The sequence below is a fragment of the Polypterus senegalus genome, chromosome 1, assembly GCF_016835505.1.
Source record: "Polypterus senegalus isolate Bchr_013 chromosome 1, ASM1683550v1, whole genome shotgun sequence".
NCBI lineage: Eukaryota > Metazoa > Chordata > Cladistia > Polypteriformes > Polypteridae > Polypterus > Polypterus senegalus.
This window is the reverse complement of record NC_053154.1, coordinates 37,841,995-37,861,005: the sequence shown is the minus strand read 5'-3', so window position 1 is coordinate 37,861,005 and position 19,011 is coordinate 37,841,995. Positions and strand designations below refer to the sequence as shown.

Here is a 19,011-nt window from a genome sequence, read left to right as displayed (position 1 = left end):
AATGACTCAAAGTGACTAATTTCTTTCTCCCAATCCAAGCCAGGTGTATAATTTCAAGAATGTTGTGTATGTTGTGGTACTGAAGGCATAGCAGAGGGTTGTTTTTGTAATAACTTTGAGCTTCTTTAATGCCTAAATTTTCCCTTGTATAAATAGATTTAAAAAATAATACACATAAATACGATTTATTTTCCTAAAACATTCCCACTCATGACCTGTTAACAAGTCATCTTAAAATTATGTATATGTGAATAAGCATATCTCCACAATGAGAATGGCCTCCATTATACATAGATAATAGGATATAATCCATTAAAAAAGACAGAAAAATTTTCAGTGAATGCTAAGATTGAAGCCGGAAGAAATTTATAATTTCTAATAATAGTCAGATTCTGATTCTGAGGCCACAACAAATATAATATTTGGTACTCTGAGAACTGCAATTACTGGAAAAGTCAAAATATATCACATAGCAGACTGTGATAGTGGTGGTCAATGATGGAGGTGATCAAAATCAGGCAAAATTCATGTGACAGCAGCCTGAGATACTCCTGACCTGTCTGCAAGTTCTCCAAAAAGTCTAAGAGTCAAGGAACTCCAAGACAGAAATAAGAAACCTTCACTGCAATAACATAAAGGCACAATGTAGAGCTCATCAGGCTGGAACATACAGTAGCTGCTGGAAAGGGGAATAAAGTTAAAAAAAAAGTGAAAATAGAGTGAAAAAGTCTAGTCGATTTCTTAAATATGCACTCTATTTGCAATAGCCATTGGTGAATTTCTCGAGTAGAGCTATGACTTCTAACTCTTCAAAATTTCTGCCCATATATTGTGTATATTGAAAGCTCAGGAATAAAAACTACTTTATGATACGTGATTCATTTTCTCCCTTTGTGGATCTCCATCTGCAAATATGCAAACCATATCACCTTCTCTTCCATTGTGTATACTGTATATAATACAAATACAGGAAAACACAAAAATAACATAAAAAGGTTGGTACCATGGTTTGGGCTTGAAAAGCGTAGAAAAAACAAAAAACTACTTTGTTTCAATGCTTTTTCTATGAGGTTGGAAGAGGAAAACAAGTAAAAGACTATTGTACTCATATCTGTCCTTCATGCAACTTTCAAAACTTGTCCCCCAAAAGATGCAAACTACAGCCATGCACATGACAATGTGCTTATCACATATATACAGTGTATGAAGACACTACCCTAATTAATATTTAATGATGCTGTACCTGTTTGGTGACTGTCATATTTAATGAAGTAATGTTTCAAATAATGAAACACACATGGCGTGTCTTATAATCCACAACAAAATCAGCACAACACATTTTAGCATTGCATACTGTATGGCTTAATTTGAATTAAGTTAAATACAGGTGCTGGTCATAAAATTAGAATATCATGACAAAGTTAATTTATTTCAGTGATTCCATTCAAAAAGTGAAACTTGTATATTAGATTCATTCATTACACACAGACTGATGTATTTCAAATGTTTATTTCTTTTAATTTTGATGATTATAACTGACAACTAATGAAAGTTCCAAATGCAGTATCTCGGAATCAATATCTTGAATGGAATTACTGAAATAAATCAACTGTAGTTGTTGAGTTTCTTGATCCTCTGCCAGCCTATTCCATTATGTTAATTACATTCATGTCTTGGTTGTCGATTTTTCTTTAGGATTTAAGCTTTCCACAATAGATGTTAGCTGAACCTAATATATTATTTCAATTTTGTTAATGCTTTCATATTACTCTTGTAACATTCTGAGCTAGTCTCCTAGCCAGACAAAATGTAACTAAGCAATAGACTGTTGGTATATAATGCTGAAGGAATATGTAAACTTTATGCATACTTTTCAGTTTACATATAACAATGTTTTCACATCAATTTCAAGATTTTAGAAATCTCAGTTTTTTCATCGAGTTTTATGTAAGATCTAATCTTCAATTATTTTATAACTGAGACCCCTAGGCTGAACCCTACAGTATCTGCATGTTCTCTCCATTTTCTTTTAAGTTTTATCTGGGTTCTGCAGTTTCTTCTCCTGTTACTAAGTAAGATTATCTGTCATCTCTAAAATTACACTCTATGAATGTGCAATGAGATTCGTTTTGAAGAATGTAGTTGTGTAAAAGTATGTCCTGAATTGTCTGATTGACTTGAGCTATTAATTTTGCAGTTATGAAGCTTCAAATAGGTAGTGAAGTCTTTTTGCTGCTTCTCATCCTGCATATTACATTTCAGCAACAAGGTGAGAAACTTTTTTTGTTCTTCTTGACACTTACCTATGTGGTCAATTAGATTAATACAGTGAAACTGCCTTCACCGGCCATTTCATTCTGCATGAATATGAAAGCTGAATTCAGCATATTGTAAATGCTCACTAAATTACTACTGTGAAGGTAGCATATTTATCATGTTTGCAGGGAAACTCGAATGACAATTAGTTGGTGAATTGTGTGTTTTATATACTCTGAAAACACTGCACCAGTTCTGTTTCATTTTTTTTTTTATAGCTCAATTTTCTCTTGTGGGGTCAAATCTTCCTATTACTGGCCACGTGGGAGGAAGTGTGGTCCTCCCATGTCTCATTACTCCCAAAACAAGTGCTGTTGATATGGAGATCAAGTGGTTGAAAAATAAAGAGGTTGTGCATTCATATGTGCCTCTGAAGTCCACAGAAACTGGACCTGCAGAAAGGATAGCACTTTTCAAAGGAGAGCTGCCAATTGGAAATGTTTCACTGCTGCTGAAAGATCTGCATGTCTCTGATGATGGCACATATTCCTGTAATGTGTTTGGTGCTGACTGGTTTGTGGATACAACTTTGGAGCTGAAAGTTACAAGTGAGTCTTACAGCTTTGTATTATTAATCAAGTGTAATATAACTTCATAAAGCACACTTAAATGCTATAATATTAATGATACCTATTAATATGGTTTTTTATTATGGTGACTAAAAATAATCAGTGATAAAATACTTCTAGAATGGATATTCATCCACCACATATTTATACTGAAGTCTTCTTCAGTTTACACTGATAATGAACACACTTGTATAAGAACACACTGGAGCCCAAAGATCCAAGCACTCGGTTGTTGTTATTGACTGTGAATTGATTGTAAGTAAATTGTAAGTAAAACATGAATTATTTCCTTTACTATAAACGGTATACTCTTTTTTTTTAATCAAACCACAGTTTATCATATTCTTTGACTTTTATTTTTCTTGGACCTCATCCCAAACTCCAAACTTAGTTGGCTTTAAATGCCTTTTGCTCATTTGAGGTTTTTCACATACCATCTTGTTTTTGTTTTCCTCACTGGTACTGTACCTCACAGATAAAAACACTGTGCTGCTGACCTCAGTTTTTATCATTGTAATCTCACATTGCTTTCATTACAATACATTTTATTGAAAGCACATTAGAAGGTTTTAATTTTCTTAAGTTGTAATTTCAGTAGGCTCCTTGGCAGTTTACGTTTTTATAGGCTATACACATACCACATTCAGTGCAGTGTACCAAAAAAAAGTTTAATTTGATTCTTCAGAACAAATGTTAATTTTTTCATTTATCTTGAATGTGGTGGAACATGTATCTTTCATATTAGTATGTTATATGTGTAATTTTGTTAATTTTTATGTTCTTTTTCTTTTACCTAAGAATTTTGTTTCTGTTGTTTATTTTCCATTTTGATACAATTTGACAGTTTGTCTTAGCTGACATCTAGTTTTTTTTGTTTGCATGGCACAGTTGGGAAGTGTAACTTGACTGCTATCGTCACACAGATGACATCACAAAAATTACCACATTTAAACATGACAGTCACAGCTTGCATTATCCTTCAGTGGATATGCAACTTTTAGCAACTTTCTTTTGTGTAGTAAGTTTCTAATCCAAGTAGGCCCTAGTGCTAGGTTTGTGATTATGGTTACAACTTTGTTTTGCTTATTGCTTCTGATTTCTGTTTTAACCCTTTGGATTTTGGTTGTTGTTTCTAAGTTTGATCTCGTGGCAATGACCCAAACTATGTCTTTCCTTATCTCTGTTCTCACTAACTATCTCCTGGTTATGATATTTTTCACAACAATCTTCAAACATGTTCTATATTTGAACAGTACCAATTGCATTGGTATTATCTTTCAGCCTTTTGGCCCTGACTTTGTGTTTTCAGTTTATCCTTGTATTCCCTTTTTGCCCATCTGATAACCTTTTTAACACAGTGGTGAATTTCTATATTCGGTTCAGCATGAATCAATAAATATCTAGGTTTGTACAACCTAACATTTGTAGCAGGTACACAAATGACTACACAGTATTTCATATAGGGGGTGCTGATATTTTACTCTTGATCAAGATTAGAAAAGATGATACTGCTTTCATCCACTTACTGGGTCCACTTTAAACACTTTTTAGGATGGCTGGGAACTGGCCATCTGACACCACTGATATTAATGCAAGAGCATATCCTCAATCAGGTTCCAGTATTATAAATGTCCATACCTGCACTCAGAACCCGAAACACCAGTTAAGTTAAAATTCATCCCATAGAAATATGTGAGGAAAACCGAAATACCTGAAGTGCATGAAGAAGCAGTTAGAATGAGCAAAGTTCATAATCCTGAGTTTCTGTTTGAGATTTGTCCCCACTTCCTTAGATGAGTAAAGCTTTACCCTTTGAGATTTGTTGTTAAGAGTCTGAATACTTAATTGTTTTGAATATTTCTTGTTAAGAATGACATTTAAGAGCAACAGGCATAAAAGAAGTCAATGTATCTTCAACAGAGTTAGCTCAACCTGGCTTAAAGTACATCTGTGTATGCATCCTCAAGTGAGTCATCTGTAAAAAACAAAAACATGTCTAACATTTTTGCAAATTCCTTAGAAAAGCAAAATAGGTCCTGCAGAGTATAACTAGATAAGTCAATAAATTTACAAATTCAAATACCATGCAAACAAATTATAGCAAAGGTACCATCACAGGGTACAATCACACACAAAGGATAAATTCATGGCAACTATTCAACCAAACCTGAAAGTCAGTTAGTTTGCAGATGGGACTACAGTATTTGTACCTGGGTTAAACCTACTGAATATACATGAACAATGTCCCAGTCTGGAGCTGAACACAGTCTGCCAGAGTTGTGAGGGGCACCACCCCATATTTAGTGTGGAGATAAATAAACAAAAATGAGAAAATGTATTTAAAAATTAATTCAAACTAGGGAGCTCTGGTTTGGTTTACTGGATATACAATTTAAAGTTATTGTTATTTTTATGGTAATTGTTACATATGCATTATTTTCTCTTTTTCTTTAAAACTTTTGTTAAAACAATATTTGGAATTAACTTTTCGTCAAGATTGCATTGAATTCTGATTCCGTGTTTGGACTTTCATTGTGGCAATGCAATGTTTAACTGCCTGTGAGTGAATATCATTTCTTTCCGTCTAATAAATAAAACGACTTTCTCAAATGTTTGTCCATGCTTTTTCTTCTTCGTTTTGTCGTTGACGTGTCATCTAGAACGTATAAAATTATTGTCCTGATAAACATTTTAAGAGCTGAGAGAGCAGGAATTGTGTCTGACAAAAGCATTCACATGATTGAGGTTAGATACCCATGGTCTTGTTTGAAAATAGTTGTAAGTAGGGTATGACTTGAAAGAATGTCATGTTAAATGCCTCCATCTCATGGGACTTCATACCGCAACAACGTTTTTGGAATCTTTTAATTCTCTCTGGCAACACGAATTTGATGATCTACAAATCTCTAACTTAAAGTTTAAATCCGAACAATATTTTCAATCTCTTTTCACTGTTCTATTATTTCACCGAGTAATAATTTCTGTTTTGTTTGCGCTAATGTGATCTTTCCTATCCTTTTTTTGAGACTCTGGAATTTTCATACTTCCATTATCTCTACCCTGCTGTGCATGTGTACTGCGCCAAAATTTTTGAATTCTTTACGACGTTCTACTTTGTCATCTACTCTTTGTCCTTTATTTCTGGCCACGGGCGTGGTTAAATCTCTTTCTTGCAGGATATATAACGCTGTTTGCACGGTAAGTAGATGCATTTGGATCCTCTGCTGGCTGCTGCTCCTGCTGGCAGGCTGTATGTTCTACTTGTCACGCTGCATGTTAATCATTTAAAAGCTTGTACATCAGCTGTCCTTTGGTCTCGCTGCCTTGTCATGTGTGGTGTCAAATTGTCTTTTGAGAAGATCACATCTTGTCTCCCTCCCAAGATTTTTCAAGATTTTTTTTATAATAGAGCGATTATGTAACATTATTTTATTTATACAATTATAAATTCAAGACAGGAGACAATGTCCTACAGGATGCAACCTCTGAAAAGGATTTAGGGGTTTATGTGACACAACATTTTCATCATCTAAGTAATGTGCAGAAGTGATATAAATGCAAATAAAATGTTAGGTTGTATTATAAAAACTGTTGAATATAAATTGAGACATTTTATGTTCACACTGTATAATACATTACAGTTCTGTTTTACAATGCTGGAAAAAGATAAAGCAGCAATTGGAGCTGTGCAGAAGAGAGCAGCCAAGAAAACCCCAGCACTTACGGACATGTCCTTCTCAGACAGACTATGCAGATTATCTATTCTCCACCAAAGGAAGATGTGTGGGACCTAATCCAGGTCTTCAAAATTCTAAAAGCCATATGTAAAGTAGATGCAGAATAATTCTTTCAACTAAATTGTACGGTACTTACTTGAGGAAGCTAGTGAAAATTAAGGGGAAATGTATTTAAGCCTGAACCCAGGAACCATTTCCTTACGCAAAAACTTGTGGAAATCAGGAACAAACTACTGAGACATGTAGTTAAAGCAGAAACCTTGAGAACCCTTAAGAAGTTTCTGGAGCAGATATTGGAATAACTTATCTATTAGCTAAATAAATCAGCTTGATGGATTTAATGGTCTCCTCTAGTCTGCCAGATTTCTTATGTTCTAGAAGACAACTTGAAGGTTAACCAAGTTAGTCTTATTCAGGCCTCTGTTGTGACTCAGATTGTTTAAATTTCTCATGACATTTTATCTTGGCAGGTCTTGGCAATATACCTAATCTCATAATTAGTAAACAGGATAATGGACAAATTATTGTTGAATGTGAAACAGAGAAGTGGTACCCTAAGCCAGATCTGCATTGGAAGACCTTCAAGAACACAGATTTAACTGGACAATCTGAAACTTCAATGACAAATGTTGCAGGACTCTTTAGTATCAGTAGTTCTCTTCCAGTATCTGTACAGGACAGAAAAGGAATTGCCTGCCAAATTGAATATGGTGAAGACAAAATGACTTACCAGTCTAGAGTCCAGATCCCAAGTAAGTCTTTTAACTGCAACCTTTATATATTATACTGTAGGTGGTTGGTTTTACAACATATACAAACTTAAGAAATTTTTGTAATTTGTTGCAATGTAGTCCACAAGTACTTACATTTGTGTTTCCACATGTAGTCCAAATGCATGTAGAAAAATGTATCTAAATTACTCTGGTTTCAGTTTGTTTGCTTGCTTCCTGCTCAGTGTCAAGGTTCTTGCTGTGAAGATAATGGCTGGTTGTGAGTTGGTTCTGTATTAATAAATATGTTGTTGGGTTTGTCCATTCAGCTTGCAACTGAAGTGTTTATGGTTGATGTCAATCATATCTACTATCCTGAAAGATTTGGTGGGTTTTTGCAGCCATGTGAGATCAGATTTGTCAGTGAAATCATCTGTAACATCAAGTCGTGAAAAGTTAATGACTTTGAATGTATCATGTGTGGATGCTCAGTGGCCAAAAGGCTGCAAGGCACTAAATCCACTGTAATTCAATGTTGTATAACAGTAAAATGTGAAAATGTCCAAGGGGGTAAATATGTTACATATATACTGTACACTGACAGTGGAAAAAGTTAAGATTTAACCAGTGGTGATGTACAGGGGCCATATGGGGCAGGTATGTCCTGAATGTGTGTTCAGGGATCTCAAAAGAGAAATACACCAGGCATCAGCACAGGTGGGAAAGAGATGTCAGACTTGGACAAAATCATATAATGTTCCCTCAGGATCATGCATGATCAGGGTATGCTTGCAATGCACTATATTTAAGGGTGCCTGACTCTCTTCAAATTAAGAAAGTGAGGTGTGAAGTGATAAGTTATAGATTACAAGATGGCCATGCTGACAGCTGGTAGCATGTGACTACTCCATGAGACTGGTCTGCTCATTTAAAGGCAAGCACAGGTAGGATTAAAATGAAGTTTGTTAGATGATTTTTTTATAATTATTAATTTGCTAATACCTAATGAATGGACAGGTGAGAGACTATCTTGGAGACCCATTCATTTAAGATAATGGAAGGTTAAAGGGTGCAAAGAGGTTAGGAGCTACTGGTGAAAGTTCCACCCTGGTTTGCTGGGCCATCTCTGACCATGGGACTGACTTTGTTGCTTTGTTTGAAGTAACACACACATAACATTTCAAATTACCTTAGAGTTTGGGACTATTTCCTAAGATAGATAAGTGGGTAGGCCATAGTTATGGATCAATACCTTTGTAGTTATGATTGAAGAGGTTGCAGGTTTGTAGTTTGGTTGATTTATTTGGTACTAGCTTGGGTATACAATATTTACAGTATTCTGCTTTGTACTTGTAATATGTTTATTTTACTGTTATACTGTATTGAGGATTACTTTTCTTTTGTTCTGTGCATTGAATTGTATTGCCCCCCTTCTCTTTGACAATGCATGCCCAACCTACCTGGAAAGGGGTCTTCTCTTTGAACTGCCTTTCCCAAGGTTTCTTCCATTTTTTCCCCAACAAGGGTTTTTTTTTGGGTATTTTTCCTTGTCTTCTTAGAGAGTCAAGGCTGGAGGCCTCTCAAGAAACAGGGCTTGTTAAAGCCCATTGCAGCACTTCTTGTGTGATTTTGGGCTATACAAAAATAAATTGTATTGTATTGTATTGTATTGTATTGTATTTGTGTGATAGGGTAAGTTAAGGAGCAAATATTAATGTATTTTTTAAATGTAGACCCTTTTGTTATTGCTGATGGAAATGCAAGTGCTCCCTCCATCATCTACACTACAGTAATCCCTCCTCGATCGCGGGGGGTGTGTTCCAGACCCCCCCGATAGGTGAAAATCATGAAGTAGAAACCATATGTTTGTATGGTTATTTTTATATATTTTAAGCCCTTATAAACTCTCCCATCCTGTTAACATTATTAGAGCCCTCTAGACATGAAATAACACCCTTTAGTCAAACGTTTAAACTGTGCTCCATTACAAGACAGAGATGACAGTTCTTTCTCACAATTAAAAGAAAGCAAACATATATTATCTTCAAAGGAGCGTCATAAAGGAGCCGTCAGGAGCAGATAATGTCAGAGAGAGCCGCTAAGAAAAGCAAACAATCAAAAATCAATACGTGCTTTTAAGTATACAGAAGCACCGCGATAAAGCAGCATTTTGTAGAGGAGCGTCTGTGTCCTCTGTGCAAACAGCCCTCTGCTCACACCCTCCATCAGGCAGAGTGAGAAAGATAGAGAGAAGCAAACAAGCACCGTGGGAAGCATATCTTATAGCATTGAGGAGTTTTAGTTAATATGTAATACATGCTCTGATTGGGTAGCTTCTAAGCCAACCTCCAATAGCGTCCCTTGTATGAAATCAACTGGGCACATCAAACTGAGGAAGCATGTAACCTAAATTAAAAGACCCATTGTCCCAGAAAGCGCTAACCAGCGAAAAATCTGTGATATATATTTAGATGTGCTTACGTTTAAAATCCGCGATAGAGTGAAGCCCAAAGTCGAGCCTTGATATAGCGAGGATTACTGTACTTCTTTGATGACTTTTAGTTTATCTCCTTTCATAAGTCAAGAATTTGTTCTTATTGTGTCTGATTGGATTCCATTATTGCACAGACTCCTTACAGAGTTGAAAACTTGAACGCAACTTTGTATTTCCTGGTTTACTGTGGTTTCACAAATGGATGTTTAATCATATTTTAATTAACTGCATGGCATGCTGAATACTTGAATCACTGACATGGAATGTAAACTATGCAAAACTACTGTTTTTTGTGCTGTCCCTTCTATTGAACCCTTCTTCATCATTAAACTTTTGAAACTCCATAAACTCTATGTTGTAATTTGGCTTAACTGTAATATACGTGCAAAATTTCATGACCATCCATTTGGCTGCTTTGGATTAATGTATGTTTTAGTTGTGTTGGTGCTTCCATTATTCCATCCATCTTCCAACCCGCTGAATCCAAACACAGGGGTCTGCTGGAGCCAATCCCAGCGTGCCAGGCAGGAACCAATCCCGGGCAGGGCACCAACCCACTGCAGGACACACACCCCCACGGGACAATTTTAGAATCGCCAGTCCACCTAACCTGCATGTCTTTGGACTGTGGGTGGAAACCCGGAGAAAACCCACATAGACACAGGGAGAACATGCAAACACCACACAGGGAGGACCCGGGAAGCGAACCCAGGTCTCCTAACTGCGAGGCAGCAGCACTACCACTGCGCCACCGTGCCACCCTGCTTCCATTATTCTCAATGAAATTCTTGATACTCCATGAAGCCAGTATTTTAAATTCCATAGACTATGTATAATGTAAATACAAAATTTAGTGATTGTACATATAGCCATTTTTCAGCAATGCATGATTTTTGTGTTGATTCTTTATCAGACCACACCTACTGTCATTTCATTATAACACTGACATGAAATGTAACCTTTAATGTAAGAGGGCCAAACCTAAACTTCTTCTTTCTTCTTCTTTTGGCTGCTCCCATTAGGGGTTGCCACAGCAGATCATCTTTCATATCTTTCTGTCCTCTGCATCTTGTTCTGTTACACCCATCACCTGCATGTCCTCTCTCACCACATCCATAAATCTTCTTTTAGGCCTTCCTCTTTTACTTTTTCCTGGAAGCTCTATCTTTAACATCCTTTTCCCAATATACCCAGCATCTCTCCACTGCACATGTCCAAGCCAACACAATCTCTTATCTCTGACTGTGTCTCCAAACCGTCCAACCTGTGCTGACCCTCTAATGTACGCATTTCTAATCCTGTCCATCCTCGTCGCACCCAGTGCAAATTTTAGCATCTTTAACTCTGCCACCTCCAGCTCTGTCTCCTGTTTTCTGGTCAGTGCCACTGTCTTCAACCCATATAACATAGATGGTCTCACTACCATCCTGTAGACTTTCCCTTTCACTCTTGCTGAAAATTGTTTGTCACAAATTACTCCTGACTAGTGCTGGGCGGTATACCTGTTCATACCGAAAACCGTTTTTTATTTTTGTTATGATATGGATTTTTCTTATACCACAACACCGGTTTAAATTGCCTAAACAACATTTGGAACATGGCACAGCGGGAAACTGTTCAAGGGGGGACCTTTTTCACTGCTACACCACTAAATCAGGCATACAACGGAGTACATGCGTTAGTGGAGTTGTTGCGTGGGGCTCTTTTTCACTGCTACACCACTAAATAGGCATGCAACGGAGTACATGCGTTAGTGGAGGTATTGAATGATATGGTATTGAAAATGGACAGAGAACATTCCAAAACTGAAGCTGTAGCTGACGATAAACATAATGTTACAGAAGAACTTTTGCCGAAAAAAGGAGTCACCTCCGTTGCCTGGAGATACTTTGGTTTTAAAAGGCCGGATGTGGACCATTATATTCAAATATGTGAATACTGTTTCTATACTACTGGATAATACTGCAAGCCAAGTTGTACTTGTTTTATTTTTTTTTCAATGCATTGTAATGTACCCGGATACTGTGCAACAGTGTGATGACATGTTGACTTTATTCTCGACATTTCGACTTTAATCTCGACGCTTATGATGAGAATAAAGTTGACATGTTGACTTTATTCTCGACATTTCTACTTTATTCTCGCAGTTTATGTCATGATTAAAGCGTTGACTTTATTCTCGTACTTTGTCATTAAAGTAGAACTTCATAAACTAAACTTCATCGTAAAATGAATAGTTATTTTAATAGATTTTCTCAAACCCCGTCATAAGTTATATAGCACATTAAATGCTTTGTGTTGAGTGTTCCTTAAACCATATTAAATCGGTACATGCTTCTTAAACTGACTTCCTCTTGTACCAGGGAATCACCGACAGCGATCTCCGCACAGAATACATTCACTTCATGATATTCCTGCTCCCTGAACATTTAGAATGCTAAGATAAATACTTGACATAATTTTTATGATGAAATGCATTAAAGCTGTTTATAAACAGTCTTAATTGTTTAAGAGTCTGTTGAATAAATTGTGCTTTGATTGGCAGTATTTGCTCTCCCAGTGTTAAAAGTTGTGCGTGACCATTTGTCCATTACATACAGTATCTTCTTTATTTCAAAGACAATCAGAAGAACGTGGATCTGCTCCTAATGACTTGTATCTGCTCCGGCTTGCTTCAACTGTTTGTTTAGCTTTCTGCAGTCTTCATATGTCATCAGATCTGGTGGTTCAAAATGAGACAAGTCCACACCCTCCACTAAATTAGCCCACTGAAATTTAGTCTATTGTGTGAATTCTTAATCTCTTCTTGTTTTGTATCTAACTGCTAATTAGACCCTTGTCCCAAACTATCTGTTTAAGCATATACAGCTGTACAATAAACTTCAAAATTTAAATTGTAACATACCACAGATGCCAGTACAACCACTTCTGCCCAAGTGAGAGCACATGTACCACTGCATAAACTGTTCACAAACCAACATCTGTGGCCCCTCTTCACACATTTGGGGTTGAATGAGTTTCCCCTTGTTCTTTTCTACCCATGGTGTAACCTTTGTCTGCAATCAGCCTTTACCAGTATAGGCTGGCATCACCACCATGAGACATCACAGCTATACAACCCTCATCATTCCCTCTGTAGGTCACCCTAGAGTTGTTTGCTCACCATATGCCTACTTGCTGTGCTAAACACCTCGGTTTAGAATTGGCTCACTGGTCCTGTGCCTGCAACACAGCCGACAATCTCAGCAGGGCTTCCGTATTTTCCCAATTAAAACTATACCTAAAATAGGAGCCCATATGACTTGCAAATGTACCAGCTACACCTGCTTCACCAATTTGCTCAGTATACCTTTCTTTAATAATAGTATTAATTATAATAATTATCCCAATTAATTAATACCCAGAACGTATACTTTATGAACCCAAAGTTAATCCCCTTATTTTGACATTCCTAACTTGTTTGTTCAGTTTCCACCCCTTGGAATATAAATTTGCTGCAGTAATGAACAAACCTTTCCTTGTAAACTATAGCTATTCTGACTAGCCTAATTATTGCATGACTTGTGGACTTGTTACTCACTTAAACCCCAGTCGGTCTCTTCAGTTCTTCATGTCTGTGCCTTTGTCTTTAGTCGTTGCTTGTTGTCTTTTCCTCTGTTTATCTGTTCTGCTATGTAGGCAGGTCTGCAAAATGGAAGGTGACAAAGAAGTTTCTGTTAATCTCATCTTCTTGGTTGTCGACCTGGTGCCAACACTCAAACTTTGCTTCTAGGCATTCATTGGAACAGCTTGGCCACTACTACCACGCCGCTCTAATGTGCTAGTGGTAACCTGATCTTCTGCATGGATTTTACTCTGCTAATTGCCTTCACTATTTATTACCTGCACCAACACAAAGTCCGTAAAACCTTACAATAGAAGTTGCAATATTGCAAAAGGCCAGAAAATGGAAACAGAAATAACTATTCTCCCTTTCCTGTCTTCCTGTGCTACCCTTCTATTTTTTTTGATTACCTGTATGTCCTTTTTATTTTATGGTAACTGCTACCTGAAAGTGTGGCTAAAACCTCTCCAAACTCCAAGTGCTAGATCCAGCATCTCTCCTAAAACTGACCTTTGTTCTTTACTCAAGACCAGCTCACTTTTCTCCATTTTATTGCAGGGAGATTCATAGGCTGTCTTTTTAAACAAATGGTCAGAAAGGTTTCGAATTACTGAACCTAAGTATGTGTGTTTTTTAATCATTGACCGGCCTAGCAGAGCTGTTAGGACCTAAACACCCCTGTGCATTCCTGACTTGCTGCCTGAGTTTGTAAACCCTCCTGCTGTATCATCCCCAACCTTTGTTCTTTGGCTTGTCCTGTTTCATTCAAAACAACTCCTAAACTGGTGCACTTTCTTTCCAACTCAGTCATTCTTGCACTACCATTTTTAGTGCTTTCACACAAAAACACTTGAATTCCCTTAATTTCCATTGTTCTTTGTTTTGATTCCACACTTTCTTTGCTCAGTATCCTTAATCCATTATCCAGATCATGCACTTCAGTCAACAATTGGCATTTAAACTCACCAGCTCCTCTGCCTTCTATCTGATTTCTTTGTCCTACATCAAATTTCAATGCAGCACTGGTTACCTTTTCTAGCGGTGGTGAAATATCTATCGGTGTGGCATGTTCTTTAAATACTGGACAGACCTCAGAATCATCTGGAGATTGTGGTGCAGTGGAGAATAATGGAAGGAAACACCTTAGCTGTTTTCCATTCCTTTCATCCCTCTCCTTTTCCTTACACTCACATTCCCACTCTTTATCTAATCACTCATCTGTCTCAGGTATGTCACCCACCCATGTTTTAGGGTTACAGTCAGATGCTGTTACTATTGCCCTAACTTTCACCACGGGTGGTTTTCTCTACTTGTTTTCCCTGCTTTCTGTGCTTTCCACTTCAGCAGTGGGTGTTCTACATGCTAGCACTTCACAATTTTCACAACAACTGCTATGTCTTTCAAAACTCTCACACAACATTCCACAACTTTCACTTTCATCCACTGCTACTTTCTTTCTCATACTGATCTTCCTTATTACCAATAATACAAGATAGTAAACCTCTTATAACAGCAGCTGTCTTCTTTATACCAGATTTCTGTTTTCTTGCTTTTAATCCTTCCAGCCCCCTTCCATTTTGTGGCACACTCAGCTCAGCTTCTGCTTTCTCTACCTGAACTACAGGTTTCCTAGCGTTAGCCTGCTTCCCTCTGCCACTCCACTGGAAGATGGCTGACTTTAATATGAATTTAGGCATTTCTGAGTCCACAATGCTACTCTAATACAGTTTGCAAAATTCGTTATGGGTTGGCCTACTCTTGCTCCTGTAAGCAAACATACACATACATACACCAAGATTCTAAACGAATAAGTGCTGTATGAATGACGAATGCATGTTTCACCACTCCCTAGCACTTTAATTAGGGACTCACTACCACCAGCACTAACAAACATGCGGGTGTCCTCGTTTCACACATGATGTCTCTACACTTTGTTGGTTATATTCCGTTCAGCCACCAAGCAATGTTTTACTTCCACCGCATTTGTACACTGGGTGCCCTAAAATTCACATACATAAACACACACATTTATACATCAATAGTATTTGCAAACAGGGTGCAAAACATGGTTACCCCAAAAATCTACCAACTACGCCAATTGTTTTATCTTGGTAGAGTAATATATTGCTCTACTTTCCCCTTTTGTATTATTAAGTAGCCTTTGTCAGAATGCCTAATCTCACAGACTTACCACTGTTTATAAGGTATTATTGTATAATAATTAGTTCCAAAACTCGTCGTAAACCGAGTTGGTCATGAACCGAAGCAATTTCCCCCATAGGATTTTATGTAAATACAATTAATCCGTTCCAGACCGTGCGAACTGTATGTAAATATATATGTAAATATATGTAAAGATTAAGCACAAATATAGTTAATTACACCATAAAATGCACAGTGTAATAGTAAACTAATGTTAAAACATGGAATAATGCTGACACAACACCCAGGCTCCCTGCTCAGCTACATGAGCAGGCTCGCTCGCGCTCTCTCTCTCTCTCTCTCTCTCTGTAGCACGCACCCTCCCCCTCTGTCAGCAGCATGCGCTCACTCCCGCGCACTCTCTCTCTCTGAACAGAGGGGAACATTTGAACAAATCCGAACTTTAATTTAAAAACCAACCACAAACAACCAAAAAAGTAACAGTGCAGGAGATCACGCTATTAGCCTTACAGCCCGCTCGCTGTAAACACTTTTTTTAAAATGAGTTTTAAGCACAGCAGAAAAAAAGGAACATTTAAAAAAAGAGAAAAGTAACATTGCAACAAATCACGCTATGAACAACTCCATGTAAACACTTTTTTTTAATGAGTTTTAAGCACAGGGAAAAAAACGAACATTTGAAAAAAGAGAAAAGCAACATTGCAACAATTCACGCATACGAACTGAAAAATTAACTTTTGAAAAATCCGTAATACAAAAACCACCAAGAAAACTAACCTTGCATGAGTCAAGTTCTGGCATGAAGTGAGGAGGAACTGGGTGGAGAGGAGGGAGAGTCTGGCTCTGCAATGGAGGGATGTTTTCCTTCAGGTGTTTTCTCTCTTGTGATTTTTGGGTTTCTGGTGTTTTAGCTGTTTAGCTGATGGGAGCGAAAGCCTCATGCAGCCATTCCAAAAACAAAGTCCTTGTGACCCAACCCTTCGTGTTTGACCTCCACATTACTGGCAGTCTGGCTTTGTTTACATTGTGCTGCTTGAAAGCACAAGGGTTCTCAAATTGGTAAATGAGTAAATTGGTAAATAGTTTTTCCACCCCTTCCAGCACTTGAAGCCTCTGCCTGGTTAATGCTGTAACTTTTTTTGCAACATAAGCTACTTTAATAGATTCTTTCTGCTTTAGAATAGTCGAAATCGTAGATTTTGACTTTTTGTACTCGGCGGCAAGATCAGTAACACGAATGCCACGTTCAAACTTTTCAATAATTTCTTTCTTTACTTCGATTTCAATTTTCTTCCAAACTTTCTTCTCACCACTCTTCACTTGCTTAGAAGCCATAGTTAACTGCAAAAGCACACTAAATACTGTAGAGCATAAAGAGAGTGCAGGTAAAGCACGCACGTCTGACTGAGAACAATGAACAGGGAGCGGCTCTGCTTAAACACAGTAATCGGCGCGTATGAACTAGCCAGGCAGGCACGCACGCAGGCTCGCTCTCTCTCTCTCTCAGCAGCAGGCAGGTAGGCACGCATGTGCATGCACCCCCTTCAGCAGCAGGCAGGCAGGCACGCACGTGCAGCACCCTCCTCCTCTCTCTCTCAGCAGCAGACAGGCATGTCTGACCAAGAACAATGCAACACGTGCGGAAATCATCGGTGTGCACAAACCGAAAGGGAAACTGGCTTGTTCGTATACCGAGTGTGTGGTCATGAACCGAGGCAAAAGTTTGGCAAACCTTTTGGTCGTGAACCGAGTTATACGTGAACCGAGAAGTTTGTGAACCGAGGTTCCACTGTATATCTATAACCTCAGGCAATTAGGTGTAGTAAAAAGACAAGCAGGAGTTAAGTTACACATAAAATAATGTATTATTGATAATATTTATAAATAATAACAATATGCAAAGTACATTTGAATACTGGCAACCATGCAACCTGATTAAATGGTGATGTATAGTTTCAGGCGGCACACAGACTTGTTAGTTATTTAAAATGTCTCTAGTTTAGGCATCATTGATGCTCAGCTATCTTCAGAACAGGCTGCATGTCTGTTCCAGTATGGCTGCCGAGCTGTGCTCTTCATTGTGTTGTCCTTTCAGTTCATGGATCAGTTTGGTAAGAGAGATAGTGTGAGGTTAAGCAAGTACATTTATAGATGTTCTGTCCAACCCCTAGAGCCAATAGGGTGTCATAGTACTTAAAGGCTTCTGAGACAAGCCAATTCCAAACTACCATACTTCAGACCAATGCGGGAAATAGAACATCTTAACACCTGCCACCCCCCCAAAACCATTTGTTGAGCTAAAGTTTGCTAGTTAGGCAACCTGGCTTTTTGTAGGGAATGAGAGAGAGACTCTAGCAGAGAAACATTTGTGTCAAGCACTTCCCCCAACTCTTCGTAAAATTCAAAGAGACTCAGTCGGAAAGGGGGTAAACATGAATGCTTCTCACTAAAGTAACACTAAGTTACATTGCTTTGCTTAAATTACAAATAAAGACATACAAAATATTTATCAAGTTATATGCAAAATCTCAACAATCCTTTATCACCCTAACCTGCTACACATCTTTCCCTCTGTCTAGCCAATTGGAACAGGTCCTTTTCTCCCTCCTTGGTGTCCAACTTACAATACGCCTTTTATTTAGCCTTTGCCACCTCTCTCTTCACCTTGCACCTTATCTCCTCTGACTTTCCCACTTCTTCTTCATCATCCTCTTTCTCTCCATACTCTCCTGTGCGTCCCCATTCCACCACCAGGTTTCCTTTTCCTCCTTCCTCTGTCCAGATGTCACGCCAAGCACCCTTCTTGCTGTCACCCTTACTACATCTGCTGTAGTTTCCCAACTGTGTGGTAATTCTTCACTACCATCCAGTGACTGTCTCACCTTCTCCCAAAACTTAACCTTGCAGTCTTCCTTTTACAACTTCCACCATTTGATCCTTTGCTCTGTCCTGACTCTCCTCCTCTTCTTGATCTCCAACGTCATGCTACAGATCATCATCCTATGCTGCCTAACTGCACTTTCCCCGCCACAACTTTTCAGTCTTCAATTTCCTTCAGATTCACTCTTCTGCATAGGATATAATCTACCTGTGTGCAACTGCCTCCACTCTTGTACATCACCCTATGTTGCTCCCTCTACTTAAATAAAGGAATTCACCACAGCCAAGTCCATCCTTTTGGCAAAATCCACTATCATCTGACCTTCTTCATTCCGCTCCTTGACACCATACCTACCCATCACCTCCTCATCTGCTGTATTCCAATCACTACTTTCTGTCCCTTGGGTACACTGTCCATCACTTCATCCAAATCACCCCTGAAATCTTCTTTCTCATCCATTGCACACTTAACTTGTGAGGCATTTGCACTAACAACATTGTTGTGGGGTACAAAATCTGTAAATGTTGTTCTGAAATT

At 38.0% G+C, this 19,011-nt stretch overlaps 1 pseudogene; it reads left to right on the top strand.

The window, feature by feature from the left end:
- The first annotated feature begins 2,635 nt into the window (after nt 1–2,635).
- Nucleotides 2,636–19,011, top strand: part of LOC120522843 — a 43,148-nt pseudogene continuing 26,772 nt past the window's right edge.